The following is a 14028-nucleotide window of genomic DNA, read 5'->3' on the forward strand; positions in this document are numbered from 1 at the left end:
GGGGGTCCAGCTGTTTTTAGGGAGGGCCGAAAAATTTTAAATGGGCAAAATCATTATAATTGTGGCTGTTGTTCGAGAATGATGGGATTTTGCCAGGGGGGGCGAATTTTTTTTCAGGGGGGCGAGGTCCCCCTGGCCCCCGGCTGGCTACGGGCCTGGCAGCATGTGTCAAATGCGCAACACCTACAACAACGTAAAACTACGTATGTAAAATCAAACCCTGATAAGTGGTGAAAATTCCGAGGAAACGCACTAATTTTCAGCCAGCGTTTCAAATTCCTACCAAGCACAAATTTCACAACGGCAATTAGACTGTCTAAAGCAAACATGAAAAAAGACCGCAGGCGCTAGGCCTACATCTCCTAAGAAAATTTTCCATGGATTTTTCTTGTATTATTTTGGCATTAAGACCTTTTCACAGTCTGACAACCCTGATTACAATGCTTATTTTATCTTGTTTAAGTTTGGCTTATTTTTAGCCTTTTTTCTACCTATTTGGCCTCAATTTGGCCTTTTTTCTTGTTGAGTTTGGCCTTTTTTTCAAATTTCAGTCTGGCAACCCTGCCACTGGGACAGTGTGGCTGGACATCGCATTGGAATAACTTTAATTAAGCAACCCCCACCTAGAACTACAATCTGATTGGTCGGTCGGTGTTTTTAATGGTCTTATAAGTTTTTAAGCACGTAAAAATAGACTTCCAAGTGATTTAAACTTTAGACCTACAATGTCCATAATCGGGCAATGTTCAAGAGTTGAACCAGCGCCACTTAATTTTGAGAGAAAAACTTTTATTTCGTTTGTTGCGAGATTGGTACCGTACAATTTATACACAATAAGAATAAAAAAGCACGATACCAATCTAGATACCATAACAGACAGGAAGCAGGGAAAGACTATATCAGTCATCGAGTTAGCTGCTTCCCTGTTTTTGCGACAAATTACATTGAAACAAGATAGGCTTGAATATTCTTTTGTTAATGGTGTCAAGCGCTTAACCAACTGAGGTATTCGCGCGGACAAACGAGAAAAGTTAAAATAAAGTGAAACCCACAAAGAGGTTTTTTGTTAGCACAAGACTAGGCTTACCTGGCTTTCTTTTATGTCAAGTTCTGCTTTTCACGTTCCAGTTCCAAGGCAATGCTAAAAATACTTTTCTGAAAAACTAGGGCATTTGTTACGTCACAAACTTCTTAGTCGAATTTGACATAATATTATTACTTTTAAAGTATGAGCTAAGCCTTGTCACTCGACGCAACAAACAGAGTACCAGCCTCATAATCATAAATTGATTTCGCAATCACAGCATCCACAGAATGATCATGTCCAAAGCAAAAATAATAATAAAACTCTTCAAAGGTTTTAAGTTTAGGTATTGTGGCGTAACAATTGCATGTTGCGCCACCATGGAAACAATCAAACAAATTATATAATCGACTGCAACGTAATTACAAATGAACAAACGTGGCAAGTAAAATTAATTCAATTCAATCTTATTTTTTGTTGCTGGCGCAAACATGTACAAAACGGCAAAGTAAACATACAAATTTGACACCAACACAAGGGAAAGATGGCAAAACCCAAAAGTTAAAAATATACATTGATAAAACGGCGTTACAACTATCTTAAAATTGCACAGCCACCAAACCTAGAAGCGAGATAGAAAAAAAAATGTCTTTTGTGAAATAGTCCTACAATTACAGTTAACACTTGCAAGTGCAAGGGCGATTAAACTTTATAACACTGTAGCCCCAGAGAGCTCTGTCTCTCACGTCACACGTATACGTCACTAGATTTGTTCCAGGAAGTTCTGGCCTTTGAGCGCTTATTTGCACGTCTCGGGAATTCAATTAAATAGAATAAAATTAAAATTAATTAAAATAAAAACAAAAGAGTCTGCAACTATAAAACAACCAATCAATAAAATCCAAAATTAATGGCTCTCTATGCACAGCGACATTTTCAAGATTTAACAAAGAGCAATTTCGTGATGTGCACAGTGATACAAATGTGCTGCAGTAGGCTACAAGTGTTTTTCACTTAAATTTACAGTAAGCATAGTATTTTTTTGAATGATTGTTTTGGCATCTATCAATTGATACTCTTCCGCTTCAACGTTCACAAATGGAGGATCGGTCCATCCGCGATCTGTGAGTGTGAGGAACAAACTGCAGATCAACTCAATCGTCGTAGGCTACTGCCGCTACTCTGTGATGTGCAGTCTGACCATAGAAAGAGCTCAACATCTGCTCTCCTGGGCCACATCGAAACGGGCTTTTGCGTGAGGATGGGTTTCTTTTATGTCCGGTTTTCTTTCTCTATCCTATTATTATTATGGTGACTGCTCAGTGCTCAGTGCTAATCCACATCAATATTGAAACTGGCAAATTCAATCCACAACACTTTTCATTAGGCTGTCATTCATTACTACATGTGTGCTTCTCTCTGTTTGTGTTTTATTTTTTGCTATTTGTTTTTTTTTGGTTTTGTGGCCGTGCTAACTACTGACATAGCCTACTACATGATTTTTCATTCAGCCACGTTTTAAACCTTTCAAGGTTTTGCCACCTTTTCCCGTTCATTAACGTGCTGGTAGGTCTATATCCAGGGGCGTTGAAAGGGAGATCTAGGTAGTACTTTTGGACCCGGGCCCGGAATATTAATGAGGCCCGGATTTAAAAGATTTCCCGCGACTTCAAACATTATCAAGATCATAATATAATCAGATCTAAAGGAATTGCCATGAGAGGTTAAAACAGCCACTTCAGCCGTCAGATGGTAAAGTACCTGGCCCCCTTCTGGGTAGGCTATAGTGATTTCCCTAACCACGAATTTTTTTTCAAAAACACAAAATATATTTCTTCATCCACTCTTTAATTCTGAATATATATATTTTTAGTGGTAATCACTTCTAGCTACTTGGGTCTACTTTACAAAGAATTAATTTCAGCCGAAAACTGCAACAACTTTAAACATACCGACGAAGATCGTGATTTAGAGCAAGGATTTTGCTGTTTACGGAGAAATCCCTAATGAGTTATGGCGCAGTTGGGTAAATTCGTGGATACAACAAATCTTTGAGAAAATAATAATATATATTATATAAATGATATTCATCTTAATTTTCTACCTTGAACGACATGTGTCATCTTCATTTTAACAGCACATCAATAAAAGTTTGTACGCAACCTTTATATTCTTAACATTGTCGATCAAGGGGGCCCGAAAATAAATTGGTACCGGGCCCGAGAAATCCTTTCAACGGCCCTGTCTATATCGACTTTTGTAGTTAGTATATTTTTTGTCACGGACGCGTTAATGACGAAAAATAAAATGATTGATGATCACACCATCTTCTACTGCGCCATCTACCATGCGCTAAATGGTGTGCGAGGTCTGCGTGAACTGGATGACGAATTAATTCAATGGCTGCTCGACACCTGCCCAAACATCTAGGCCGAGTCGCCGCCACTTCCCAAGGGTGGTAAAAGGCAAAGCCTCTCGAGCCATGGATTAGGGAAGAAGGTTTTAACGAAGAAGAATTGAAACCAAAATTCTTCTCTGTGGTCAAGTTTGGTAGGATCTGGTTCCTCCACAAACGTGACTTCAAAGCCGTCCGGTAAATGAAGTTTCTTTATTGAAGTTAAAGTTTATTTATTGAAAGAAGTTTATTGAAGAATTATTGAAGTTTATTCATTCACGGCGCTACTACAACATTACCAAAAAAGCATACATGCGTTGCTATCCCCAGCTCTAGTTGATAAATGTCTTGCTGACATATGGTGATACGTTGATGATGTATGTCAGACGTAGGCGAATATCTGCCTACTTTGAACATTTGCTTCACGTTCTAATGTATAAATTCAGTTGTTTGCGTGATGCAAGCCTGACATACATCGATAAGTCAACAAGACATTTATCGACTACAGCTGGGGAACACCTGAATTTGAATTCTGTACAGAAAAGCGCAATTAAAGATCACATTTTTGATGTGATGTGATGTGATTTAATCTCGTTTATAAATTCAGTTGTTTGCGTGATGCAAGCCTGACATACATCGGTATGTCAACAAGACATTTATCGACTAGAGCTGGGGAACACCTGAATTTGAATTCTATACAGAAAAGTGCAATTAAAGATCAGATATTAAGAAATTTGAGATCATGTCGAGAGCCAGGTCTGAGAATCAAACCAAGATCTTACAAGCCTTATTGCACATAAAACGTAACAATCCACCTTTGAATAGACAAATGTATGCTTGCGGCTCATCTTTCTTTCTCTCTGTACTTTAAAATTAGTTTTTTCGCACCTAGCATTTCTACCACATCATTTGATCTGTTCAACACATTTTTGTGCAATTACCTATGATTCTCGTAGTCAGGCCCGGATTTAGGGGGGGGCAGAGGGGGCAGTTGCCCCGGGCCCCCCGACTTTTGAAGGGCCCCCCTATGTGGAAATAATGTGATTTTGAGTTATTTTTTTCCTTTTGGCCTTTAAAGTTTCTTCAAAATGCTGTGCAGTACTGGACTGATGCTACTGTAAACGTAGAGATGGTTTTTCGCGCCGTAGGCGCGAAAAATTTTTTTGCACGGGGGCCCCCCGATCTAAAAGTGCCCCGGGCCCCCCATCAGCTAAATCCGGCCCTGCTCGTAGTGTTCCCGACAAAAAACCGTTCAGGTCTACTGAATCTTAGCGTATTACGTCATGGAATTTTTCCTAAAAAATGAGCCAAGATTGCACCATCGTTCGTAAGACTTGTATCACCTGTTGAGAATTACTTCACAATGTTTCACTATGGCGTAACAGTAACTGCGTACGTGAGTTTGAGATATAGCAATGTATTCTAGTCATTCGTAAAATGGTTGCTTGAAAGTTAGTCGCATATTTAACTGTTTGCTTAGTGCTTGCCAGCTGGACGAAAGTTCCGTCTTTATCTAAGTAGTTTATCGTAGTGACAAGTTTTTAGTGGCGTACGGTGTTGCATCCCAATTTCGATAGCCAGGTGGGCTAATTTTACAGAAATACAATTTTGAATAGACGTTTTCAAAGGAGTGTTTCTTTCGGTCATTACATACAAACGAACGGATCCGGGAATCTTATGTTACAATTTTCCCACGAAGAGATTATGGTTTACCGCTGTGACCGTGTAGGTAGAGCCTATATCGTTGAGTTTGAGCTAGTCAGAAGTAGGCCTATTGTGCAGTTTTTGTGTTTTTTCCTGTTTATAGATTTAGCAAACCATTGTGGCCTATTTTATTCAGATGTGGTTAAATTATATGTATGTTATTCCCTGAGGAGGGCATTGGTCACAGCGGAAAACCATAATATCTCCGTGGGAAAGTTGCAAGATAATATTCCCGAATCCGTTCGTTTTTATGCTATGACACCGAGCGAAACACTCTTCTGAAGCTTTTTCACAAATTGTATTTTAAGGCACAGGACAGCTACACGGGATGTTACAAAGAGATACAGCAACACGTATGCACTACGCACCAAAAAACTTGACACCGCAGAACAGATTTCTGGATAAAGGACGAAAATTTCGTCTAGTTGGTACGCTTAGAGCAAAGCAGTTTTAATATTCGACCAACCTTCTTAAGCGACAATCTAAAATGACAAAACTGATGCTATATTTCAACAACCAGTAACTGGCATTTTTTGTTTTGTTTTATTATCTTAATCCTGCATTGCGGGAAAGCGGACTTGAGCGCTATGCATCGGTGCACGCCTTCCGACGTACACCTGACCCACGCTGCAGCCGACGGCAATGTCTGTTTCCGGTTGTCTACTCTAGGCTACTCTACTTATGACTTAAATTTGGTACTACCCATTACTCGAAATCGATCACTGGGTAGAGGCAATTATCGTAAAGTTTCTTGCCCAGAGAAACAACAGCAATTGCGGGTGGCTGGAGTCGAACATGCAGGCTCTCGACTGCGAGCCCAACGCGCTAACCACTCGGCCACTGCTGCTGAACGTAGCATGACGTAGCATCCACACATTATTGTGTAATTCCACTGGAGGTAAAAAAGGAATGATGCAACATCTCATCAATTTTTCAGAAATATTCTATGACGTAAGACATCAGGAAACAGTTGAACGATTTTATATTTATATTTACACGAAACAGACATCTTGTGATGTCGAAAACGCTCTATAGTTAATTTGTTGCATATCATTTTGTATTATTTCATAAACATTCTTGCTTGATTATACAACAACAACAACAACTGCTTTGCTCAAAAGACCTATCCAGATCCACTAAAGCTGTCTAAAATCATCCCAATTCCAAAGGTATCCAAACCCACCGCTTTAACCGATTTCAGGCCAATATCTCTTTTGCCAACGTTTTCTAAAATTCTTGAAAAGCTTTTGTACGAACGAATGATCAAATTTCTGGATAAAAATAATATATTAGGCTAACTCCCAGTCAACACGGTTCTAGGACAAACGATTCGACAGATTCATTTACTCAAAAACTTAAATAACAATAACTATACGTGCTCCATTTAATTTATTTCCATAAATTATATTGTTATGGTTTACGTGGAAAAATATGGAACTTGATGAAGTCTTATTTAACCAACAGACAACAATGCACCAAACTTAACTCTATATCATCAAACTTTTCGATTGTCAAATGCGGCATCCCCCAAGAGTCAGTCCTTGGTCCGTTGTTATTTTTATTATATGTGAACGAACTACCTACTGCGTCCTCTTTCATGACCACTCTTTTTGCGGATGACACCAGCCTAAACATGACACACCATAATTTGACTTGCCTACAACAACAAGTCAATGAAGAAATAAAAAAGATTGATGTATGGATGAGAGCCAATAATTATTATCGATTAATTACACTAAAACTAATTTTATGGTCATTTGTAGAAATTCACTTGTTGCAAAATCGTTCTCTCTCACCTTAAACGACCAAAGCATTAACAAAACTGATCAAGTAAAATATCTTGGAGTAACGATTGGACCACAGATTGAACTGGAACGCCCATATCTCTGACCTTTGTACAAAATTGAGTAAAGTATGTGGCATTGCTTACAAAATCAGATACTATGTCCCATTATCCATCTTACGGTTAATATACTTTTCATTATTTCAATCACATCTTCAATATTCGATAATTAATTGGGGTAGGGCCAACAAAACGTTAGTAGGCTACACAAGGTGGAAGTAATTCAGAACAAATTTATTTGAGCGTGCTTGTTTGGTGATAGGAAAACCTCGACGACCTACATGTACAACAAATTTCAAGTATTAAAAGTAAGTGATCTTGCAAAGCTGGCATATGCACAGTTCATCTTCAAGTACGAAAATAATTTTTTGCCAGCATGTTTATCTGGCTACTTTATTAAACTAGACGACATCCATCAATATGGTGCAAGATATAAGGCTAAAACCAGATTTTTTATTTCCAGGTTTGAAACAAACTTTGGCAAAAAACACTCCATTTCTTGTGTGTGTGGAGTGACATTTCACACGACATAAAAGATTTACCGTTCAATCGCTTTAAAAAAAAATGTCAAAAACCAACTGTTACATGAATATATTATATTAAATTACAGATTAAATTACAGTCGCAGATTAAATTACAGCTGTAATATTTAATATCTTTTCAGGAATTATCGACTCATTACTTTTTGCATGTTTTTCAGACCTTCTGATGATCTGTTAGGTGAAATAATTTGTAAAGGCTTCAGATAGTAATAACTATATTTGATTTAATTCGCTCTGCTTTGTTTTTTTGCTTAGCATTGAGCACTTTTTGTAGCATTAATAGTTTTCATTGTTTTTTGAATATATTATACATGCGTATACCTTAAGTGCTCAATACAAAAGATAACTTACCTTTACAGTATATCATCGTATCGTACTTTTTAATCTTTGTTGTCTACAATAGTATCAAATTGTCCTGTTTTTGTATGTTTTACATAATAATTGTTGCAATTCGGTGGTGTTATTCACGTTTTTCCCCGTTATTTCAGGAAAACTTTCGCAAGTGCTGTAGCCTATTCTAGCACACAATCACTTATTGGTCGTTGGTTAATTCTTGGTCGCTGGTTTGAGTCTTCATCCTCGGCTTACTCAGTTTGAGAACGGAGATTCAAACCAACAGCAGTTGTTTTTCAATCTCAGTGGCGAACCCTTTTTATTCATTGAAGTATAGTGTGCCTGCCTCTGCACCAGGGGCGTTGACAGGGGGGTCTAGGTGGTACTTTTGGACCCGGGCCCGGAATATTTAAGGGGCCCGGATTTAAAAAATTCCACGCCACTTCAAACATTATCAAGATCTTAATATACGGTAATCAGATCTAAAGGAATTTCCATCAGAGGTTAAAACAGCCCTTTCAACCGTCAGATGATAAAGTACCGGGCCCCCTTCTGGGTACCGGGCCCACTTCAGCTTTCTGGTGGTAAAATATCCACTTCTGCCACCAAACAGCATAATAAGAATTTAGTCTAGTATAGTGATTTCTCTAACCACGAATATTACCCGAAACACGGATTTATAAGGTTTTGGTAAAAGGTTTCCGTCGTTCCGGTTGAGTACGCTGCAATGTTTGGATGTGATAGTAGGCTAACCAAGAATACTTTTAGAATTAAATTTTCTAGGTGTGTGTATTGAAATAATTGGGTAGGAAGCTAGCTTGGATGTAGATTAAAATCTTCAATTTTTTTCTTAGAGATTTTTAGAGACCGTCATGCTTTTGCTTCTGATGGAGGGTGGGATTTTGTTCCACATGACTGGTCCAATATAGCCTACCTTATCGACTGTTGGGAAACGTTATGCCTACAGTAGATTGGGATTAATGATGAGTTGCTTCTCGTTGTTTGGCTGTTTAAATTTTTTTTTGTGCCCTTTGTCTTTTTTTTTTTCTTATCAAAACAAACCAAGCTCTTCTGCTAAATTGCATCTCTTCACGTTGATTTTACGCATTGTCTTTTCTCAGCTGCAGCATTGTAATCTAACAATTGCGAAGAACTGCAATTCTAAAACCTTGCAGAAACCATTCATCGTGCCCTCCTTTGTGAGTCACTTGTACTTTATTAATTTCAAACGCCCATTGTTTTAACGGTTCATTTTATCCTGTCAAAGTTAGTATTGTTTTCTCGTCTAGTTTTCCTAATGGCAATCCATAAACGTGAGACATGCTGCAGTCCACCGGATTGTTAAAGGTAAAAAGAGCGATCGCCAATGGATTCGTTTCCCTGTAGCAAATGATGGTGTACATTTGCAAGATTGACAAGAAAACACCAAAACAGTCATTCAATTGTCACAACGTTGGCCACACTTCTGATCAAGGAATGAATTAGTGGTATAGCCATTCTATAAATTTCTATGACTTTAATTTAATTTTCAAAAAGTCCAGACTTAAACTAAACTACCCAAAACAACCAAGACAGCCACTTTTCCTGGCCTAAATTTAGTAAAGATCTGGTCAGATCCGTACCCGCATGGAGGTATATACCTCCATGGCCATTCCAGTGTAACCACTGCACTGAGGAGACCGGAAGGTCGAAGCAGTGTGCACTGTCTGCAGTTATTATATATATAGTAATATAGTAATATATATATCAATATAGTAATCGTAGTAATATAGTAATAGTAATAGTAATATAGTAATATATATAGTAATATAGTAATCAAATATAGTAATAACTATATTTGATTTAATTCGCTCTGCTTTGCCTTTTTGCTTGGCATTGAGCACTTTTTTGTAGTATTAATAGTTTTCATTGTTTTAAATACTGCACTGCTACTGCACTGACGAGACCGGGAGGTCTAACCCTAACCCTAGCCGAAGTCCTGCGTCATTTCGACGCCCCCACAGACCTTATTGATTGTATCTCCGACATATACGTCGACAACACCTGCACCGTCCGCTGCGGCAATGGTGAACCGACCGTATCCCTGTGGGGCGGGGAGTCCGTCAGGGCTGCTATTCAATTTGGTCATCGAGGTGCTCCTCAGGGGCGTCCGTGACAAAACGGATTGCGGCTACAACCTTCTTGCCAAAGAAGAGATTAAAATGCGTTGTATGGCTTATGCGGACGACATCTGTCTCGTTTCTTCCGATCGCGAGCAGATGATCTCTCTCCTATCTTCTACCGAACCCTTCTCCTCCTGGTCCGGGCTACGGTTCAACCCTCACAAGTGTGGCACCCTTTTTTATGGGAAAGTGTCGGCGTCCCGTCTGCGGGTCGACCCGAAACCTTTCTCCCTTGCCGGGGAGGAAATTCGAGTCATCCCCAAAGGCGAGACGTATAAATACCTCGTCGCTCGAACCGGTTACGCCTCGGACGCATCCCTAACCCAACCCTTCATCTCCACTCTGGAGAAACACATTTCTTCTTTAATGCAATCTTTTCTCACCCTAAGCCAGAAACTTCTGGCACTTACTTCTATAATTCTCCTGTCCGAGTCATACAATCTGCGAGTGCGGCGCTTTAGACAGTATGAGCTTCTGAAGCTTGACCGACTGGTTTTGCGGTGTTTGAAGGTGGCGTGACGTCTTCCCAAGTGGGCCTGCAGCGCGTTCTTTTACTGTAAGCCTGCATTGGGAGGTTTGGGCATCACGAACTTGTGTCGCGAAAGCGACACGCTTTCGGTAGCTCATGCTTTCAAGATGCTGACGTCACCTGACAGCATTGTCTCTGCCGTCGCTCTCGGGCAGCTTAGGCGTCATGCCTGTCTGAGGTTCGGCACTCCAGATCCCACGACTGACCACCTGGCCAGTTATCTGAATAGTGACCCCCCTCCTGACGGCGCCCGTTCTAGACCGTGCCCTACAGGCGAGAGCCTGTGGGGCCGTGTCCGGGCTGCCACCCGTCGCCTGAACGTACGTTGGTCCGCCCGCGCGGATGGCGGCCTTGAGTTGGCCACGGGAGCTCCACAATCACCCCTCCTATAAGGAAAAAAGTGGTGCCGACCATCCATCAACACAATGGCTTGTGGTGGAGGAGACAGTGGGAATCCAAACCTGACCAAAGCAAGTCAGTGCCCACTGCCTGTCTGGATTTTCAAATTCCTGGACCCGGCGCCCGGAGCTCCTGGATCACGCGGACCGAGTATTTGCGTACAAAGCTAGATTGAATCTAATGCCACTTAAATCAAAACCAAGCCATGGCCGCCGTTACCTACCTGCCATGTGTCGTGCTTGTGGGAAAGCGGAAGAGACTCTCCCCCACATATTGAATCACTGCCCTACCGTGATGACTGTCGTCACGGAACGACACAATTCAGTATTGAGGGAGATCGTGGGGCACGTGCCTGCCGAATGGCAACCCGGGCTTTCCATAGATAGTAGGCTACGGTTCCACAGCACGTGGAAGCGGGCGGTGCCGATCTGCGTCCTGACATCGTCTTGCAACGCCCTGACGGTGTCACGGTCGTATGTGACGTCACATGTCCGTTCGACAACGGCGCGGATTCTCTTTGAAAAGCCGCCGACAGGAAACACGACAAGTACGGCGAGTTATGTGTCAACATAAAGAAAGACAGGAAGCGCCCTTGCAGGGACGTCCTGTCACTTCCGTTCGTCGTAGGCTCCCTCGGGAGCTATGCCCCGACAAGCTCTCGAGCTCTGACGGCCTTGGGCGTTCCTTCTCGTGGGGTAGCAGAGGTGGCCAGAAAAGTGGCTTCCCTCTCAATCGAAGGATCCTTCCGCGTCTGGAAAGCTTGGCACGCCGGGCTCACTTGTGGAGGGGCTACGTCATAGAAAAGACGACTTCAGCGATCAGAAACTTATTCCCCAATAACAGAAACGTTGCAAAAAGTATCCGAGCGCGCAAGACAGCAAACCGTGTAGACGTTATAACCTTATATCAATTGTCTTAAAATTCATCACCTTATGTCTATAAACCAGTGTCATCTTTTTTATAATGCTCCAGTCTCATCAAACCCAAGCATTCAAAAATGAACAAAGGAAAGGAATAAAATGTCTCATGCACATTGTGAATCGAGACTGGTTTAACAGCAATTTAGTAACTTCAATCATCACTAGATCTCTATGTATTAATCAATCAATTGTTTCGAATTATCTTACGCTGCCTTCGCTTTGTAACGCTGTTCTTGCCTGCTCGGATCAACCTCGCTCTGCTTTCAACGCATTGATCAACACGATCCCCTGATCAACTCGATGCAGCCTCAAAATTTCCACCCCAATTTTCTACTTTTTTCCTGGTAATGTAGCCTATCAGTGCCTCTGGTTTCGATCGCTAGCCTCCCCGACCCAGCTGGGCGAACCTGCCTCAACGTCTGGCCAGTGCACATCCGTGCTCGCCGAATCAAAGCTTATCTTCTCCAGTGAGTATGTATTACATTCCCACCTATATTTTTTGTTTCTATTGATTAATCGAGCCTCTGCTCCACATTTTTATTTGAATTTCGTCTGCCACGAGAGCCAAATTACTCTTAAATAGTTGACTCTCTTCTTCGTGGTAGACCCTAATTTTATCCGCTCTGCCTACTGGCAGACCGGGTATAAGAGTCAAGTACCTGCGCTGAGGTCGCGTGAAGGAGACGTGGGCGCTGCCCGGCGGTCAATTACTGCCGGTTCCAGCGTCCACACGCGACAGGTCGTCCGGCCCGTCGCAGGCCATCTTTCTGGGCTATGCAGAAAGAGCCTGTCTCCTTGGCCCGCTCCGCCATTCTAAATTTGCGGACGGGTCATGTAACGTTTTCGATCCACACTCTCCCTCCGCAAGTACCTCGACTCCCCAGCCTGGCCCCCGCGACCTAAGCTGGTGGACTTACCCCTCCGGGTGCATCGTCACCCCTAAATCACGCCGCTCCCCGCCGCCGCGGGTGTGGCAGGCCGGTTTTCGAAAAGTCTTCGACCTGGCTATGTTTGTTTGTGCTCTCTCGCCGTGTCAATCCTTTGTACCTGTGCGCTGTTGATGCGAATAAAACAGTTGAACACTATAATATTTTTATATAGTTTATATATTAATGCGGTGGAGACAGTGCGGAACATTGTTTGAGAACTTGCAAGAGAGTTCTTTTTCTCTCGTGTTGTTGCTATATATCAGGGCACTTGTAACACACTAGGGGACATAGAATAGCAGAGCAGTAGCGCACCCAGAAAAAAATTTAGGGGGGGCTAATTCAGAAATGTAGGCCGATTGATTTGCGACAGTGGCAATAGGTCATGGTCACAGCGGTAAACCATAATATCTTCGTGGGAAAATTGTAACATAAAATTCCCGGATCCTTTCGTCTGTACGCGATAACACCGAACAAATACTCTTCTGAAAACGTCTTTTTTCAAGAATTATATTTCAGCAAAAAATAGCCAACAGGCTGTCGAAAAAGCGGGGGCAACACCGTAGGCCTACCCACTAAAACTTGTCACCACAACACAAATTACTGAGATAAAAGACGGAAATTTCGTCTAGTTTGTAAGCACAAGCAAAACAGTTTTAATATTCGACCAACCTTCCAACGACCATTCTAAAATGACGAACCGTATACTGACTTGAAATATTTGAAATGCACGTAACCAGCTTCTGTGACGTAACAGTGATAAACATTGTGAAGCAATTCCCCACAGGTGTTCAAAGAGATTGTGCAATGTTTTACAGGTCTTACGAAGTATGTTGCAATCTCTGCTCATTTTTTAAATATTCCATGACGTAAGTTATGTGACGTTTCATTTGGGAAACGACTGTCCGTAACAGGGCACTACCCATCCCTTTGATTAATATTTAAAGGCACTCACGGCCCACAACTCTCTGGTTGCCGATACATCAGGATTAGTTCTCTCAATCAGATTACAAGTTGGCCTTGTGAACCCTATGCTAATAGCACCATCAGCATCCTCATTCCTACGTCTACTCTCGCAATCTTCTATAGATCTCGATTTTTCCTCACGTATGATAAAATAGAATTCGCTTTCTGTTTGCCAACACAAATGTGCGAAAACAACAACTAACATGAAAACAGTTTGAAACAAAACACTCATTTTGGAAACAGTAAACTTGATGTGGACATTTTTCCTACTTACAAAACATTCAA

General features: G+C 41.4%; 1 protein-coding gene across 1 annotated transcript in view; it reads right to left on the reverse strand.

The window, feature by feature from the left end:
• Positions 1-1257, reverse strand: part of LOC145772860 (tubulin polymerization-promoting protein family member 2-like) — a 44591-nt gene extending 43334 nt beyond the window's left edge. The window contains exon 1 of the mRNA XM_082584742.1: positions 1088-1257. The gene's annotated coding sequence lies outside the window, so the exon portion shown is untranslated. The remainder of the gene's footprint in view (positions 1-1087) is intronic.
• Between the last annotated feature and the right edge of the window lie 12771 nt (positions 1258-14028).

The sequence above is a fragment of the Aplidium turbinatum genome, chromosome 6 (assembly GCF_918807975.1).
Source record: "Aplidium turbinatum chromosome 6, kaAplTurb1.1, whole genome shotgun sequence".
Classification (NCBI taxonomy): Eukaryota; Metazoa; Chordata; class Ascidiacea; order Aplousobranchia; family Polyclinidae; genus Aplidium; species Aplidium turbinatum.